Genomic DNA, 17672 nt, shown 5'->3' with positions numbered 1-17672 from the left:
CAGGAGCAAAGTCTGCCTTACCTGTGAGGCCAACCTGAAAATATGGACAGGCGTACGCTAAACAGGAAAAATCTAAGCATCCTCAAGATAGGTTACTTTTACCATGACGTCTTTAATCTTTTGATCTGGAGAAAGTATTTCAACATGCTTTGGGCAAAGCTTGGGTGTCAAATATCTTGAAAAGTTGAATCATTAACGAATACAATTCGAAGATAAAATGATTCTTTTTTTTTGACGTAAGGAAGTCAATTTCTTTTCCACATTAACCGGAGAATCGGAATAGAGATTTAATAGGCGCATATTGTGGAGCTTCATCATTTCATATGTTGCATCGGTAGAGTAGCAAGTACTGGCTTATTAGAGGATAACAAAACTCTTCCATTCAGACAATATCATTGGAAATGAAAAAAAAACGAGAACTGCATAGTTGGCGAAGTTGACGGGCTATGAATATTAGAGGGGACAAAGCGGAACAATGAAGGAGCCCGAGAAAGAAGAGAGGAGGCCTTCATTGTTCTAGTTAGCCTTGATTCATCAAGGATTTAGGGCACTCTGAAGTTTCTGATCTTTTATCTGTCAAAAAGCTAAGAATAACTTTTAACGTATTAACTCTAATTTTTTATGGCGTAATACAGGGTTTCAGCCGTATCCATTGTGAATCAAATGCTGTAATACAAGAATGTTTTAAAAAGAGTCTGCCCCGATCTAGCAAAAAGGGCAGCCTTAAGATTTCCATGACGAGTTATAACTTTAATGATTACTCATGCCCAAGAATATAATACTTCTAAAAATCTATACACTAATGGTTTGTCATAATGAAAATGATACTAAAATAAGAATTTCTAACATAAAAAGTCGCCCTGAGACTTACTTAAAATTCCTCTCATGTTCAATCAAAGCATAGCTCCTATGTTTTGCTTTTTCACTTTTAGATTAATATCAAATTATCCGACCCGCACCAATATCTTTTGTTACTTTTTACTTCTCTGTTCATGGCATATTCTTTTTCCACTGACCGTCTACCAAAGCGTGTCAATGTGAATAGTTTTATTAATAAAGTGGGCTAAAATTCAGCAACACGTCCAAATGATTTAGTTGTGCTTAGCTGAAATGGGTGTTGATAAGTTGGCATCCGAAGCTATCATTTCTAGAGCCTTCATTAAGCATCGTTCGTAGGCTGGTTTCTTGGAAATTGCCTCATTTAAAGGCCAAAATTTTGAAAAAAATGATTTTGAAGGTTTAGATGTTTCCGCTTTTTTCTTAGCGCCAGCGTTAAAAAAGTGCGTCAAAAGGCCACAGAGGAAGAAAGGCCAAGAAAGTGTGCTGCCAGTTAGTTAGGCTAAGGACTTTTAAGACATGATACGGCTTTCCTTTGACCGCCCAATGAGGCCATCGGGCTAAATTAAGACTTATATCTATAAAACAAGCATGTCCATGCTAAATTACTACATGTCAGTGTGTTTTTAGTTAAAATGATCTCTTTGATACACAACCCTGTTCACACACAAAAAAATTCTTTATCTATTTCAAACATCAATAAAGTACATTCAATAACCATGCGTACCAAGTTAATCGAAAACTTTATCAAGAACACTAAATTGGCATTTCTCAATAATTGTACTTCAGGCCGCATTTGAAGTCATTTCAAGCATATTTATGTCCTTTGTTTGAAGTAAATACCATCAATTATAAAAAAATGATATTAATCACATATTGCTCAATAATTATGTCATTGATTGACATTCAAATATATCAGCTAAATATGTTGGCCATACTAAAGCTGAGTTCGAAATGGCATAATGCACAGTTAACCTCAAACATCCATGGTATGGCCTATGAATGCCCTTTCAAGCAAATAGCCTAATCTTGGTCAAAATGTTGCGGGTTACTTTTCAAAATGTAATAATGTACTATGTATCTTAGCTGATCAAGAGCTCACTAAAGATTTAAATTTCATTCTGTATTTACAACTGATGCTATCAATCTGCCTGCGCCCAAAATTTCGAACGAGTACTGTCAAGTTTGTTCCCAGTCTGCTTGTTTTTTGGGTCAGAAAATGCAAGTAAACTTGACCTGACAAAAATCAAGCTGGGATCAAAATTGGCAATACTGTTTGGAAAAGTTGAGTCTCAGACAGAGAGATTGATCACATAAGTAGTACTTACTACGTAACCTCATTCTCATCTCCATGGTAGCCAAAGCATGGTTTAGGTCCCAAATCTAACCAAATCTAACCAATAGCAGGCTATTTGGTTGAGAGGGTCAAGGCCCATATATTTAGAATTCAATGATTACGTTCATGTTTGAGGTTGAAATCACTGTGCATTTTGCCATTTTGAATTCGATTTATTTTTATATTCATTGCCCCTCCCCCTTCCAGAGCTTGACATTAGTGCCAGGGTCTCTTCTTATGCTGACGATATGAAGTTAGTTTCTCTTAGGAATGACCAAGATTCCAGTAGCCTTAGATCTAATGACTTAGGTCGAATCTACTCTTGCGTTACCGAGAGCAATATGGCCTTGGGTCAACGCCTTTCAATACTCCACTCATTGATAATGGATGCAAAGATATTGAGCAGGCCTCAAATATGAAAGATTTAGATGTAGTCCTAAAAAGTTCGATGAGCATATCCAGTTGAAGGTAGCTAAAGCTTTTCAAATGTGTGTTGGATACATCGCACGTTTAAGTTCAGAGATAGCTTCACGATGCTAACTCTGTACAAGTCGATTCTCCAGCAACATCGTGAAAATGCTTGGTTCAGAGCGCATACGAAAGGTATCTGATACCGTACGTCTTCAAAAGCATCCATGAGCTTTGTCTTGTCCCAACCCAGGTTTTAGGGCTAATTCTAGTGACTGTAGAGGCTTGATGTGCATTTTGAGAGCACCTTCAAGCCCTCGAGAATCCAGGCTTGTTCGAACAATGAAGCCCACATCTCTACTTTCTCAGGCTCCTTCATGGTTTAATTTAAGGGAAAACGATTTAAGGGAAAAACGTAACCATTGTTGATCCGGTAGCATCTTTCAAGTCAGACTCAGACAAATTTTCAAGTAGCATCCTAGATCAACCCTACATTCAAGGACTAGCTCGGTCGGCCAACTTACAATTCGTTGGTAAACCAAAAGTCATACAAAGATTACAAGGTAAGAAATAGACGAACCATAACCTATCATTTCAATAGTACTGAGGATAACTCCCAGTAGCTGTGGGAAAAGCCCGTAAAAAATAAACCCAAAAAGTTAAGGCAAATTCTCTGTCCATTCTCGACAGCCATTTTTTTGTTGAAGTTTGAGGTGCGTAAGCAATTATTTACGAATTTTTAAAAGTTATGTTTGGTTTTCTCGTTCTTTTGGAAACTGCGAGCCGTTTCTCCATAAACGAGTAAACTGACGCTTCTCATGATCGTGCTCTTTCACTTGGTTGATCACACAATAGTAAAAGAAGTGGACTCTGGTCGGTAGCTGATTTTTTGTTTGTTGAGACCAAGAGCGGGCCGAAATATTATTATTATTATTTTTTTTTTTGGTGCGGACTTCCTTACCGCTACCGGGATTGGAATCCCAGCAGTTCAAGACGAGAAGATCATTTATTATACTTGACTTTTATTTATATATATATTATTTGATCGACCAACGAATTGGAGTTGGCTGATCTGGCTAATCCTTGAATATAAGGTTGATCCGGAATTTTAGTCAAAAACTTGTCCAAGTCTGACTTAAATCTTGCTACTGGATCAACCCCTACATAAACCCTACGAATATTTGAGGGCAGCAAATTGAACAATGAAGGAGCCCGAGAAAGAAGAGAGTTGGACTTCATTGTCTTAACTAGCCTGGATTCTCGAGGGCTTGAAGGTGCTCTCAAAACGCACATTAAGCCTCTACGGTCACTGCAATTGACCCTAAATCCTGGGTTGGGACAAAGCTCATGAATGCTTTTGAAAACGTACAATATCAGATACCTTTCGTACCTTCTCTGAGTACTGTACAATCCCAACCTTTCTAACCTCTCCCAATACGAGAGCTCTCTCATATCTTCAATGTTCCTAGTAAAACATCTTTGGACCTGCTCGAGCTTTTGCAAACCTGCTGAACTAATTGGAGCCCAAATGGGAGAGGCATATTCAAGATGCGGCTGAACAATCGACTTGTACAGAGTTAGCATCGTGACACTATCTCTGGACTTAAACGTGCGATATATCCAACCACATGTTTGAAAAGCCTTACCAACTTTCAACTGGATATGCTCATCGAACTTTCCATTATCTTGGAGGACTACACCTAAATCCTTCATGGATGAGACCTGCTCAATGTCCTTACCTTCATCATCTAATAGTGGAGTGTCTAATGGCGTCGACCCAAAGGTCATTGAACGGAATTTCATTCCATTCAAGGCCATGTTACTCGCAGCAACCCAGGAATAAATTTAGTCTAGGACCTTTGCCAGACAACCAGAATCCTGACCATTTCTACCAACTACCAATTTTGTATCATCAGCATAAGAAGAGATACTGACATTACTACTACCAAGCTTCTGAAGCGGAGCAATGAAGATGATGAAAATTAACTTATAATTAAGTTTATCCTAAAAGTAGAGAGGGCCCTCGTCCGAGGTTGCGTGATTCAGGAAACTAAACTGCGTTCCTCACGTCTTTCCCGCCTTGTAATTACCTAAAGGTTGAACACGTAAAAATCCAGACATGAAAAATGGTGACTTTCTCAGCGTGTTCAGCTAATTTTTTGAAACTTCAATAGTATATAACCATACATAAGGGTAATTCTAATCAATGAAACTATCAAGCTGGTTTTATCTATCTTAAAGGGCCAGATACATCATTTTGCTCCTGACCCTAGATATCAACTTCTGCACGAGGTCAGAATCGACCTTCTTGACTGCTCATAACCATTTGATATTGCATTCATCTTTAGATTTTATGGTCAAGTATGTTTTCTTCAATACTCCTTTCACAAATGACCAAGTTTCTTTGATTGGTCGTATATCTGGGTTCCATTCTTTGGCTGCAATATTGATTTCATTTTGTTCTTACTATTCCATTCTGCTTTAGCATTGTGACAACTTGCCAGTTGGGCCAAAACCATGCCTCTACAATTAGTTTTCTTGATTCATGCGATCTGGCCAACTTGAGCTTTCTAGGACCTTAACTCTAACCTTCTTTGACCTTTTGAACAAAATATTCAGATTTCTGATTCTCATGGCCCCATCTCTGCTTGAAAATTGGTGGATTTGTTTTTCAAATATCAAATAACTTTGTTATCACATTTGGGATCGAATGAATCATTATTTTTATCAATTCCGTGGTTTTCTCCATACTTAGGTTGTTCATGAAGCAGTTTTATACGCTTTATACAATCGATTTTGTCAAATCAACTTTTGTCCCAAGATACACTGGCATCCTTATTTTCTAGGAATTCGTGCAGAATGAGACTTTGGCGATGTTCTTCTGAAGCCTGCAGTGTCTCAATTCTTGAAATAAAACTTTTTTGATAAAAGACATTTGTCACCAATGAACAAAGCGATATTTCTAAAGTGTATCCAGGATTTTTACGTGTTCAACCTTTAGTTTCTCTAGCCCCCTATGGTTCTCTTTAACGTAAACCATGGACGACGTTACGCGGAACATATTTGACGCCGCCAAATGTACCCTAATAGTGTAACGTAAATTTCAGAAACCATTGAACTCAACCTCCCGACCAGAAATTGAAAAAATAATGGTCACGCTCTCCAAACCAGGCAAATTCCCTCGTCATAGACATTCGAAATTATAGTTGAGGTAAACGGGTGATACAAGATGGACGAAATTTGACTGGTTCTTTTTTAACGAAAAAATCAAAAATTACAAGTGACAAGAATTCGTGTAAAGTTCCAAAGTATTTTTGATGTGGGTGTTACCAGAAACATCCAAGCACTCCTTGAAAGTGAATCAAACGTGTTTTATTAACTACAGAGCGAAAAGGGGCCAACTAAAACACGATCCTGGAATTCCAATGTCAATCAATTTGAATTATAAACAACAATATATGTGAAAATTGGACTATAGTGACTGGAAATGATCAGCAGTAGCCTCTTAAACAGGATGGAGGGTGAAAACCGATCGAAGGTAACACATAACTCATCTTTTTAGCCCCGTTTCTTAATGAGATCAAAGCCTACCGGGGTATACGGCGACAATCTGATAGACCTCCAGTTAAATTGAGACCTCCATGCTTAAACTCATTTTCGCCATTTTCAGCATTCAAGCCTCTGCTTAAAGATGTCTGACTACCTCTGCTAGGTTTTTTGGACAATTCCTTATAAAATCTGGAGTGGGTGGAAGAAATTGGGTGGTGGTGGAGGGAATGGCACGTCTGTTTGAAAACTTCAAACGCGATTACTCTCCACTTGGGCCCATCTGAGTGGGTTAAGCAGAAAATTGAAAAGGTAACATGTGGCCACATTGGGGGGGTTGCCTGTACCCAAAAGTATCAAAATTCCCCCCTAGGGAACGCGCTGAAAGGAGAGCATGTCCCAAGGAAGGCTTGTTCAACATATCAACGTTTGAGGTCGCTAAAATGACAGGAATACAAGTGGCCAGCCAGGTGCAAATTTTAGGTTAATTGAAAAACCCAGTGGACCGTGACCAGGTTTTAAGAGTGGCACCACATCAGTTAAGTGTTTGCAAAACTGTCAAAATAGATCAGTGTAAAAAAATACGCACATGCCCACATAAATGCCGGTGGTTCTTAACATAGTCATGAGCCCGTAGCACAATTGATTTGCGCATGGTGGGTGTTCAAAGTTGCTGCAAGTGACCAACATTGGGCCCGTGTTTCTGGTTCCTCAGTCCTAGCCACCAGGCCATGGAGGTTATAGGGATTTAATTCTCTTATGCATTATAGACTCTCCCCNCCCCCCTATTATTGATCTTGAATGTAACGGACGTGAGGATACAACCGCGTGAATTGTGGATGATAACTGCATTGCATACCCTATCCTACCCAGCACCTGGCCTTTGCTGCCCCACTTACCTTTGTTCCCTCCAGGCATTATTCCCGAGCCTCATCATCTATCCTTCCCCATTTCAAGTTTGTGACCTTTCTCTGGTGCCAAGTTCTTGGCCTTTTACCCTTCCATTTAACAACAATGCTTCCCAATTCATTAACGTGGATTGTTCCAATCAAATATTAGTCTTCGTATCAACTTTTTCTACATCTTGAGTCGTCATCATGTTTCCTCAATCATTACCTAGGAAGATATTTGATACCTTACTGGCTAGCTCCACTTGCGTGGTGAAGAAACGAGTTGTCCAATTTTTCAAGAAACGAAGGTTGCGCATATCAAGCACTTCTTACTATCTCAGCAAATACAGCGATTCTATTTCCTCCCCAATACTTTTTATTCAAACTTCTGAGGAAGAGGATACTTCCATCTGTGAGGGGAGATGGTGTGCACTTGTATTGCATGCACATGCGTATATGTAGCAGCCCTGCTGTCTCTTCCACCATTGCTGTTTCTCTCTCTCCTAATATTGATCTTGAATTGAACGGACGTGAAGATACAACCCTCCTTGAATATTGGATTAAGGGCGTCTCCTAGAAATGTACTTTCCATCCAAATGATAATCGCACTACCTCAATTCCACCCTCTCAACGCAGGTTTTTAGTGGATTCGTTCCTTTCACTGCAGCCCTTGTCCGCGTCAACCTCTTTCGTCTTGATGTTCTCGTTTTCAAATAATCCAATGAAACGTCCTTCTATGACATCTGATTGCAATTGGCCAAGGAGAACGTAAGAGAAGATTTCTTTGTCCAGTAAATAGTCCGCTATCTCAATGAGCACTTTCGTGGTTTGTCTTGTAGCAATTAGAGTCTCTGAGGTTAGACCTGATTTTGCCTTTTGGGAAGTTTCAAGGGCGTCCCACTCGGTCAACCAGGATTCGAAATACATCAAAAAGGTATTCTTGTCCAAAATTTCTAACGTCTCTTTTCCGAATACCTTGGTTGGGTGTCTTCACGTTAGCAATGTTTCACCAATTGTATTATCCGAACTACCACAATGAGAGGTTGGGAGTCAAAGACCAGATGGGCTGCCGGCCTGATTTCACAAATTCCAACCAACAGCAGACATCCGTGAAATAAACCAGAAGCAAGAACGCATCCCAAGACTACAAAGCCAACTCGTCTTCAACTCGATTGGTGGTAATACAGTAAGCTGTTAGAAACAGGACCTTGTGATTGAGTTTGTAGGCCATCTTTAAAGGCCTTCCTCTTTCAAGGTTGAAAAGCTCCTCGACATGAAAAAGGGTTGGTTGAAGAACTCCATCACCTTCAAGCGTTGGGCACTGAAAATTGTTTTTAGTTGCAAAATTATTTCTCAAATTTTTGAAGTAATGAATTGCGTCAAATGAAATGAGCAAAGGCTGTTGTGGGTCAAAGGGATAAGGAACTGATGTTTGAAGATTACCCTGGCAAAACTCGTGGGAGTAGAGCTTTCAGTTCGCGCTGGCGTTATCTACGAACATATAAAGTACCTTACAGACTAAACTGTGCAACGACTTCAAGACTTCCATGGTGGTCGTCCTCATGGTCTTTGAGTCTAAGTTGGTCATTCATTTTTTGTCCATCATGTCCATGTCCACCAACAAACCATCAGCTTCCATTAGCACCATCAGTTTCTCTCTATCATTATAACTTTTTAGCCTTTCCTTAACATAAACAACGTTTCTATCATTGTGGCCAGTCTAGGTGTCCATTGGTCTTGTTAATTCCTTGACATAAGAGATGATGGGGAGGCACAGGATGTTATCACTGATTGTAAGTCGATAAAGAGCTGGAGACGTAACCAACCATAAGCAGCTTGATGCTAAAAAGTCTGAAAAATAAGTAAAAATGCTAATAGACATTCTAAGAGCCTTACTTGAAGAAAGCTAGTGTTAAGGTAACTCTGTGACATGCACGTTTCTATGGATGGACCCTGATTGAACTATCTCATTTAAATCTTTGCCTGAAGAGTATCGGCGGTGTTTTCTGGATTGATGAAGCGCCAGGTCAAATTGTTCCAACAGAAATTGGAAATTTGGTGCTTAGTCATCAGAGATGGACAATTGAGAAACTTTCTGTCTGAAATCCCAAATAACAGATTCAATCAATTGAGAATTTTGATCCAATTCTTCCGCAAAGACTTTCAGGGCACTTAGGACGTTTCCAATTGCCGAACAACTTATTAATTTATCATTTTTAGTCACATGTGAAACAGTTTTCTTCGGAACAACCATGTCACCCATTTTCATTACAAAAATTGAATCCCGAAGAATGGAGAGTTGAAAGAATATTTGGAGGCTTCCTTCAGCTTGGTCGTTGAAGTAGAGAAACGTATGAGAACTTCTACGGCGAACTTCGGACAAGCTAAAGCAGCAACACCGATCGGTCTATACTCTCATCAAGCTCTTTGAGCGACCTCAATTGATCTGCTTGAAAAAAACTCGGAAATGGCCAAATTCTGAGCTTGTTGTTCTCGCTGCAATCGAGCTGCAATCGACTGAAAGATACGGTTTAGGATTAGGGAATTGGGTTGGATAAGAACTGGGTTTGAGACATCTTCGAGAGAGAACGCCTTCTTCTTTATAGGTTCTTTTTTTTCTTTCCTGGATTGCAGATCTTGACTATTGGTAACAAAGCCTTGGGGCAAGACGTGTAGTGAACATACTTTGGAATAAGGAGGAGTATAATCTTTTCTTTGAATAACTTGAATCCACTTTTGTATCATTTTTTGGTCATTGGGAAACCTGTGATATGTGATCTTGTGATGACTGGCAGGTTTCGACATTACTTTACCCAGACGTGCATCCAGGGGCGCAACATTACAAAAACCCATCGTATTTGAAATTGCTTGCCAGCCTTAATCCACTGATCAATATTTCCCAAGAGCCTGAGAAGGAGGACCAATGGCGCAGACCAATCCCACAATTAGGTAGGTTATGGAGTACCAAACTAGCCGTCAAATGGGACTCAAAATCATTCACTCCACGACATGGACTCTTGAAAATGGTTGTTTTTCATGTTCAGTTGAATAATTCGGCAAAGATTTTGAGATTGTTTTTTTTTTTTAAATTTCAGTTACTCTTTCCGTTAGCGAGAAAATTGCCAAAATGGTTGTTTGGTATTTGGCCAGATAAAAAGATTCAAAGATTGTAACGCTTTCCATTCCATTTGGAATTCAACTTAATCTGGGGGCATTTGACGGAAGTTTTGAACGGGTGAAAATCCTAGATGTAAAAGCAAAATCTGGCCGGTGATGTTAAGATTTGTTTAAGACTGACAAATACTCGAATGTCAACTTAAGACTGCCTAAGCCAGAAAACAGGCTGAAATGGCGTCTGCTCGTCTTGCCTTAGCAAGGGACCCTGGATTCACAGACGAGCGAGGTTTAACAAGTGGCTCCACTTCAAAAATGTAAACGATCAGTAGAACTAAAAAGTTTCCAAACAGATTTTGAACTGAGGCGTTGACCAAGAAAGAGTTCTATCATGAAAGGGTCATTGACTATTTTATTCAAGGACACTGCCAAATTTTACTTGAAGACAAGTTAATTCATTGATATGGCATTTTAGAATGTTACTACTATTTTGTTACCTTCTAAATCCTTTCTGAACCCATTTTTCTTAAGATTAGATTGCTATAGTATTTTACTAGATTATTAACTATCACATGTGAGCTTCCTGAGTGTATCAAAAAACAAGTCCCTTATACTTTACAATTTAATTTGATGAATATGGTTTTACTTTCTTTTTTGAAGTGCTTTAGACTGGCAGCATGCGAAAGATCAGCGTGTCAAATAAATTTTATTGAGAAATAACACACTTATACCATTGCAATGACAAAAGGCACTCTTAACCCTGTGGAATGACTTACATAAATCCATGGTGGATCAAATTTGTCATAAATCATTCAAAGCTTTGCCCTATTATGCGATGCAAACGTGCGCCCTCTTTGAAGGTTTCCAATCAAAGCCCATTTTCGTCGACTATTGGCAGCCAATCAGATCGGTCGAATTTGTTGACGTATACTCAACCTCGCGTATCTATCCCTAGAGCAACTCCCACCAAGCCACTTGAGGCTTTGCTTTCAGTGCTGCCAGATGTGGTGATTTTGAAAATTCCAACAATGGTTGGCAAAAATAGGAAGTATGCGAATTGACAATTGCCAAGAATTTTGAAATTTTGAAAGATTGAGAATTTTGAAAAAAGTACATTTAGGCATGAAATAGATTGCAAACATATTACCAACAGACTTCTTTGTGTTTACCATCAATCTGAAATAGCTCTTTTATCATTGCAATTTTTAAGATTTACGATTTAAGAACTAATTTGAAGAACTCACTTTTCTTAACAAAATTGTTCTGCAAAACAATGGCAACGCTCTGGCTTTACGTTTTTTAGTTAATGAACTGACATTAATCTTTTTCGCAAAATATTAAGGATGTGCAAATGCTGATCAGTCAGGAAGGTAGCATGGACAAGGCCAGATCTGCTTGCTAGGGATAGCAGGTTCAAATCCTAATGCTGGAAAATATCATGATATAAGTTTCCTTTTCATCTACGTGTTGCTTGATGGGGAAGGCAAAATCAGCCCTTACAACCTCCAGAACGTGTTGGTGCCTATGTTTTGAAAAAAAAATTGCATTTATTTGTGCAAATTTGGTCGATTGTTTTCATGCAAATTTGCTGTCAATAAAGATCATATTAATCTTCAAATTTTGACCGGCTCTATAAATAACAACGAAGTTCATGAGGAGATTGCATTTTAATATTTGGTTATTTTTGTTTGGAGCCCCAAAAATCTGGTGATGAAACTGGTTATTTTTGGCAAAAGTTAGGTGATAATCGATCCATTTCATCTGGCAGCACTGTTTGCTTTGAACACATTTTGGTAGTTGGGCAGCAGGGTGTCGGGCTGATTGACTTCTCTTGCGTTAGGCAGTTTCAACCAAAGCAGACAAACGAGCCATCAACTCACTGGCTCTCTGAATTCGGAACTTAATTTTGAGAATCATGTAACTAAATGTGTTCAAAGTCAATCCCCGTCGCATACACCAGGCAGCCGCGAGGGGGCCCAAAAAAATCTCTGAAATCTCGTGAGTGTCGCTTCTCTGACTAGCCCTCTACCTTAGGCTAACTCTTTGTCTTAACAAAAACCCGACCCCGGAGTCCACTTCTTCTGGGATAAACGTTATTCTCCACCGATTAGTTGGCGGTGCTTATTTTAAAATTTGTAGCAAAATGTTAAAAGGCTTAGATAGAGACTTTAAGGGCTATCAATATCGTGTTAGGTTAGGTTGGGTTAGGTAAGGTTAGATTAGGCAGGGACTCTATAGTGTAATATAATGCTTTAGTGTCCTTGGATTAGGTTTGATTAGGTTTGATTAGGTCAGGTTAAGATTTAAAAAAGTAGCACTGCCAACTAATCGGTGGAGAATAATGTTTACCCTTCTTCTAGTGGTCTGTGGGTTGACCAAGTTAAGAACATTTGAAAAGGAGTTGCTTTGTTCGGGATAAAGATGGTAATAAGAATGTTTTGGCATTTGAGAGGGGAGTTGGGAAATGGGAGGGGAAGGAAGGAGGAAGGAAGGGGCATATATTTCGTGGAAAGATTTATTGCATTTTTCTCCTTTGATCAATAGAAATGAAAAGAAAAAGAAAACAGGTGACTGATTAGACGTTTTGATAAGCCAAAGAACAGCATAAAAGGGGGGTTGTTAGTTTATGATTGATCTGACATAAAGCAAATAACTTAGGAAATAATCTAAAGTGAAAGCCACGCATCTACATTATTGCGACGTCGGAAGGTGCTAATGCTCATCAATAAAAACTGATGGCGCCAACCATGGACTACTGGAATATGACAGGGGAGGCTTGGTTTAGGAATAAGCTTTTCGCGATAGAGTTACCTCACCATGCTCTTCTTCAAATGAGACTGGTCACAGGCCGCAACAATTTCGCACTTCAATTTTCAGCTCGATCGAGCAACTGGATGAATCACAAGTTATGCCTTCTCAAAAGGCACTACAAAGCTCTTCAAAGAATGAGCGAACTTGCCCTCTTGTGGTTATTGATCACCCGAAGAGGGCTAAACCCTTTGCTCTGTGCCCTTTTATGTTTTGAACTTTGAGGGAGCATAACTTTTGACCCAGTCGTTTGAGTGACCTGAAATTTGAAATACGTAGTTGGAGGGATTTGGGGCCAGCCTTATTTGAAGAAGAATTTAATTCGTTGAATGGAATCAGAGTTGCTAGATTTTAACCTAGTCATACCCGTCCATATTCCAGTGGTTCATGCGCCAACGATACTCAGAATTGGCGGAGAAATTAAGAAATTAGCGGGTCCTAGCAATACAAAGAGAGAAATATTCTGGGCAGGTGAAAGTTACTTAAATAACCCTTTATATGCACGGGGTTAAGTTCCCTAACAAAAGGCCTAGAAATTAAGCAAGAGAAACATTTATAATTTAGATTAAAGGATCAAGCGGTGGCGCATCGTCAGGCGACTGAATATTTGCATGGCATAATCTATTTCCCAAAGAATTGATATCCATTTTCAATATCGGAAAAATGAAAGATCACTTTTCTTTTTCTTGTATAGTCTCAAAGCAGCCCAAAATGCTACATAAAGTTACTAAAGACACGCTAAAAGTGTAACCCTGGAAAATTTGTTTTTCTATCATCATCAGTACACTTAGTTGTGTATTCACTTGAATTCTGAAGGTAATTTTATAGATTTGGGCGTGATTAGTGAACTAAGACTTTATTGAAACTGATCAAAGTCTTAGGCTTCATTGATTTTCGTGAAAAATTCAGTGACTGGTCAACGGAGCTTTTTTGTGGGTTTAAAATATGGTTGTTTAATGTTTTGAGTTGACTAAGAAAAATATTCTAATTTCTGTGATTGGGTTGTTGAGAGAAATATGGCCTTGAACGGAAGAAAGTGCCACTCAACTACATTAAAGTCAACGCAATTGAAGATTCCTCCCGGAGATAATTACAGTCATGATATTAACCACCTTGCATCCCTCAAGAATTTAGGCATAGCCCTCTAAGGTAATACAAAGTACGATGGCATATCCAGTTGAAAGAGGGTAACGTTTTTCAAACATATGCTTGGATCTATCGCACGTTTAAGGCGAGAGATAATATCACGATGCTAACTCTGGACAAGTCGATTGCCCGGCCACATCTTGAATGTGCCTCGCCCATTTGGGCTAATTTAAGTGTAGCAGGCTTGCAAAACGTCGAGCAGGTCCAATGATGTGTTACCAGGAACTTTGATAGTTCGAGGGTGCTTTCGCATTTCGAGATTTTGAAAGAGTAGGTGCTGTAGGTACAAGCTGGATCCTTGGATGATCAGCTTACCCCTCTCGTCTCAACAGTAAGACGACTGCCGCAGTGGTTGAAAAGGCTTTTTGACGGTTAGCAGAAACAGCTAAACAAAACCTTGTAGCTTTTAAGCATATGACCGCCTAGCCTGAGCTAAATAACTAATCACTGTAATTTTACGAGGTAAAAAACTGGCAAAGATGAATTCGAGTATTTTTCTCAAAACTTGATAAGGCTTTTTGACCGTCGTGATGAGACGGGTGAGACGAGAGGATACGAGACAACTTTATGGAAGAATACAGCTACATTGTTCGGAGAGGGTATGAAAGACGAGTGATGTTGCACGTTTTCAAAAACATGCATGAGCGAATTTCCAATCCGAGTGTTAGGGTCAATTGGAGTGAACGTAGAAGCTTAACGTGCGCCTTGAGAGCACCTCCAAGCCTTCGAGAATTTAGGCTAGTTAAAACAATGAAGTCCACCTCTCTTCTTCCTTGGGCTTTTCATTGTTAAATTTGCTCCCCTTAAATATTTGTATGAAGTAAGCACATGTTGTTGATCCGGTAGCATCTTTCAAGCCAGATTTGAACAGATTGTGAAAGGTATTTACCATGAACCCAAAAAATAGCCCCAAAATTGGGTTCAAATAGCATGGGAAAAGTCGCCAACAAATTTGAAATTCAATTGCTATGTGTAATTAACTTCAGGTGGGTCTGAAAAGAAATGGTTCTCTGCAGGGTTTGACCAATGCATCACTTTTTCACTACCGGTAACGCATTACTTCTTTGTAAAATTCTGATGTGGTCAATAGGGCCGGCTAAAACTTGCATCCTGGAAATTATGCAAATTTTGCAAAAAAAAAAAATTACACATCCGAGATTTACCTGCACTTTTCTTGCATCTGCAAATTTAAGAGCAATATTTAACATTTTTCTGCAACTTACTACACAATTCTGGCCGTGTCAGCAACGAAACGGACATGTAGGTTGGAATACTTAATTTTGTCTGAGTACTAAAGTTATCCTTTAAAAATCAGAATTATCTTGGCGTGTTTTTGTAATGTATGGGGTAAATGATGAAGTGGTGGGCGGTTAATTGGGGAAGAATTGACTTACGATTACTATCAAGAAACTTGAAAAACATAATTTTCTGAACATAAGTGTTTAGTTAAGCATTTGAAGATACCAAGTTCAAATCTCAGTGCTGGAATATATTTTGACACAATCTTCCCTTTCATCTACTTGTTGCTTGACATGGAAGGCAAAGATAACCCATACAGTCCCCCAGAGCGCGTTGGTGCCTTTGTTTTGGGAAGTTTGTTTGCATTTTTTGTTCAAATTCGGTTGATTTTTCTACAATTTTGCTGTTAATGAAGACCATATCTTATTTAAATGTTTGGCCGGCCCTGGTGACCAATAAGTACAGCTAAATTTGATCCATTTTTTGGGTCAGAAAATGCAACTGCACTTGACCTGACAAAATCAAAGTGGGATACAACTCGGAAAAATGGCCTAAAACTAGAAAAAAACGTTTGATACATATTTTCTTACGTTAAGAAATGTGACGTGAAACAAATGAGAAATATACAAGAGTTTAGGGGTTCGAGGATTGAGGATTGTTTGATTCTAATACTTTTTCACATGTACTAAATGTTTTAGCAATCATTTTTCATCTTTTTTGAAGGTTAACCCAAAATATGTACGTCGGGATGCGTTTACAATCCAAAATATTGAAACAAAAAAAAATTAAAAAAAAGATGATAAAGCTGATAAAGGATCGATTCACTCTGGCCCACCATACTTTCTTCAAAAGCCAAGACTTCCTTCAATGTTCATCTCTAACCACCTGTTTTTCGTAGTGCCTGTGACTTAACAGTTCCCACTTCACCTTTCCCTCGTGCACTGAATCAATTTGAATCAGTTTTGCATCAGTAACTGTTGTATTTTAGTCACCCGTCATTATTTCCAATTATCCATTACTCCTGTTCCCACCATCATACTAGCCATAGTTCTATTTTCCATATTATAAATACCTTCACAAATACGCAATAAAAATCTCATCAACAGCCACCATCCGATAATCTTACATGGTATACATGCACCAGAGGTGGCACACAGTAGCCGCCTCCTGGCTGAAGAACCTCCCCCAGACAGCCGATGACGCCAATGCGGAACCAACCGGAGAGACGTGGTTTGTGCGGGATAGCCATGGTTGCAGCGGGTGGACATGGTGCAGCGGCATGGCCATGGTCATATCGAGAGCGTGGTGCGTGCAGAAGGCCGATGGTTGCAGTGACCCGCCCGTGCGTGTAACGGTGACTAGACCGGGTCGACCGTGAGGTACCAGAGAAGCTGGAGGCAACATTGATGCCTAGATGGTTGGGGGAGAGCGGTGGACATGGTAAACCGGATGGAGGATGGTATTATTCAAACTCAACAACGCCTAGTCAATCCATCTAGTCACCACATCAATCAACTCTAGTCATCTTTACATTCTATATTATATCCATGCTTATCTAGTGAATTGTATGTAACAATTCTAGTCATTCCCGCCAAAACTCCTGTGATATTTTTGTGCTGTCCCCTTTGTCAATCATGCCACTCCACTCTTCCCCGGGAAGGGAGATTTTAGCTGGATTCTTGGACACGGTCGTCTCCTCTCGTCTCGTCTCACCCGTCTCACCACGGTGGTCAAAAAAGCTTATCAGGTATTGAGAGAAATGCGCATATCCATCTCAACAGTCTTCTTCCTTACAAAAACCATAAGAAGTTATTTTGACGTGATTGATTTATTGAAGTCTGGCTCAAATTTGTCGCGCATATGGCTATTAGTTAACAAGATTTGCTTGGATATTTCTGTTGGAATTCAAAAAGGCTTTTGAACCACTGTGGCAGTCGTCTCAATGGTGAGACGAGAGGGGTAAGCTGATCAACGAAGAATCCAGCTTTTGTCTTCTAGTCATCCGACATTACTTCTAATTGTCCATTACTCCTGCTCCTACCATCATACTCCTATACATTTTCCCTATTATGAATATCTCCACAAATACGCAATAAACATACAATCAACACCCACCATCCGGTAATCCTACAGCAACAAATAAGCCATAGCATTTGAGCCAGCTCTTTTAGAAATATCGGGGAAGAAATCTCCATAAATTGTTTATTTTGCTCGTTTCAAAACAGAAAAAAGAAACGGTAACTGGTGGGCTAAAGAACCGTTTCGTTACCGTTACTTTTTCTGAACACGGCATAAGCAACGGTGTTAATCAAGGCCTGGTATTGGGGATCAATGTTTCTGAGACTCAA

This window comes from Tigriopus californicus, chromosome 9, assembly GCF_007210705.1.
Source record: "Tigriopus californicus strain San Diego chromosome 9, Tcal_SD_v2.1, whole genome shotgun sequence".
In the NCBI taxonomy this organism is placed as follows: Eukaryota; Metazoa; Arthropoda; class Copepoda; order Harpacticoida; family Harpacticidae; genus Tigriopus; species Tigriopus californicus.
This window is presented reverse-complemented; position numbering follows the sequence as displayed.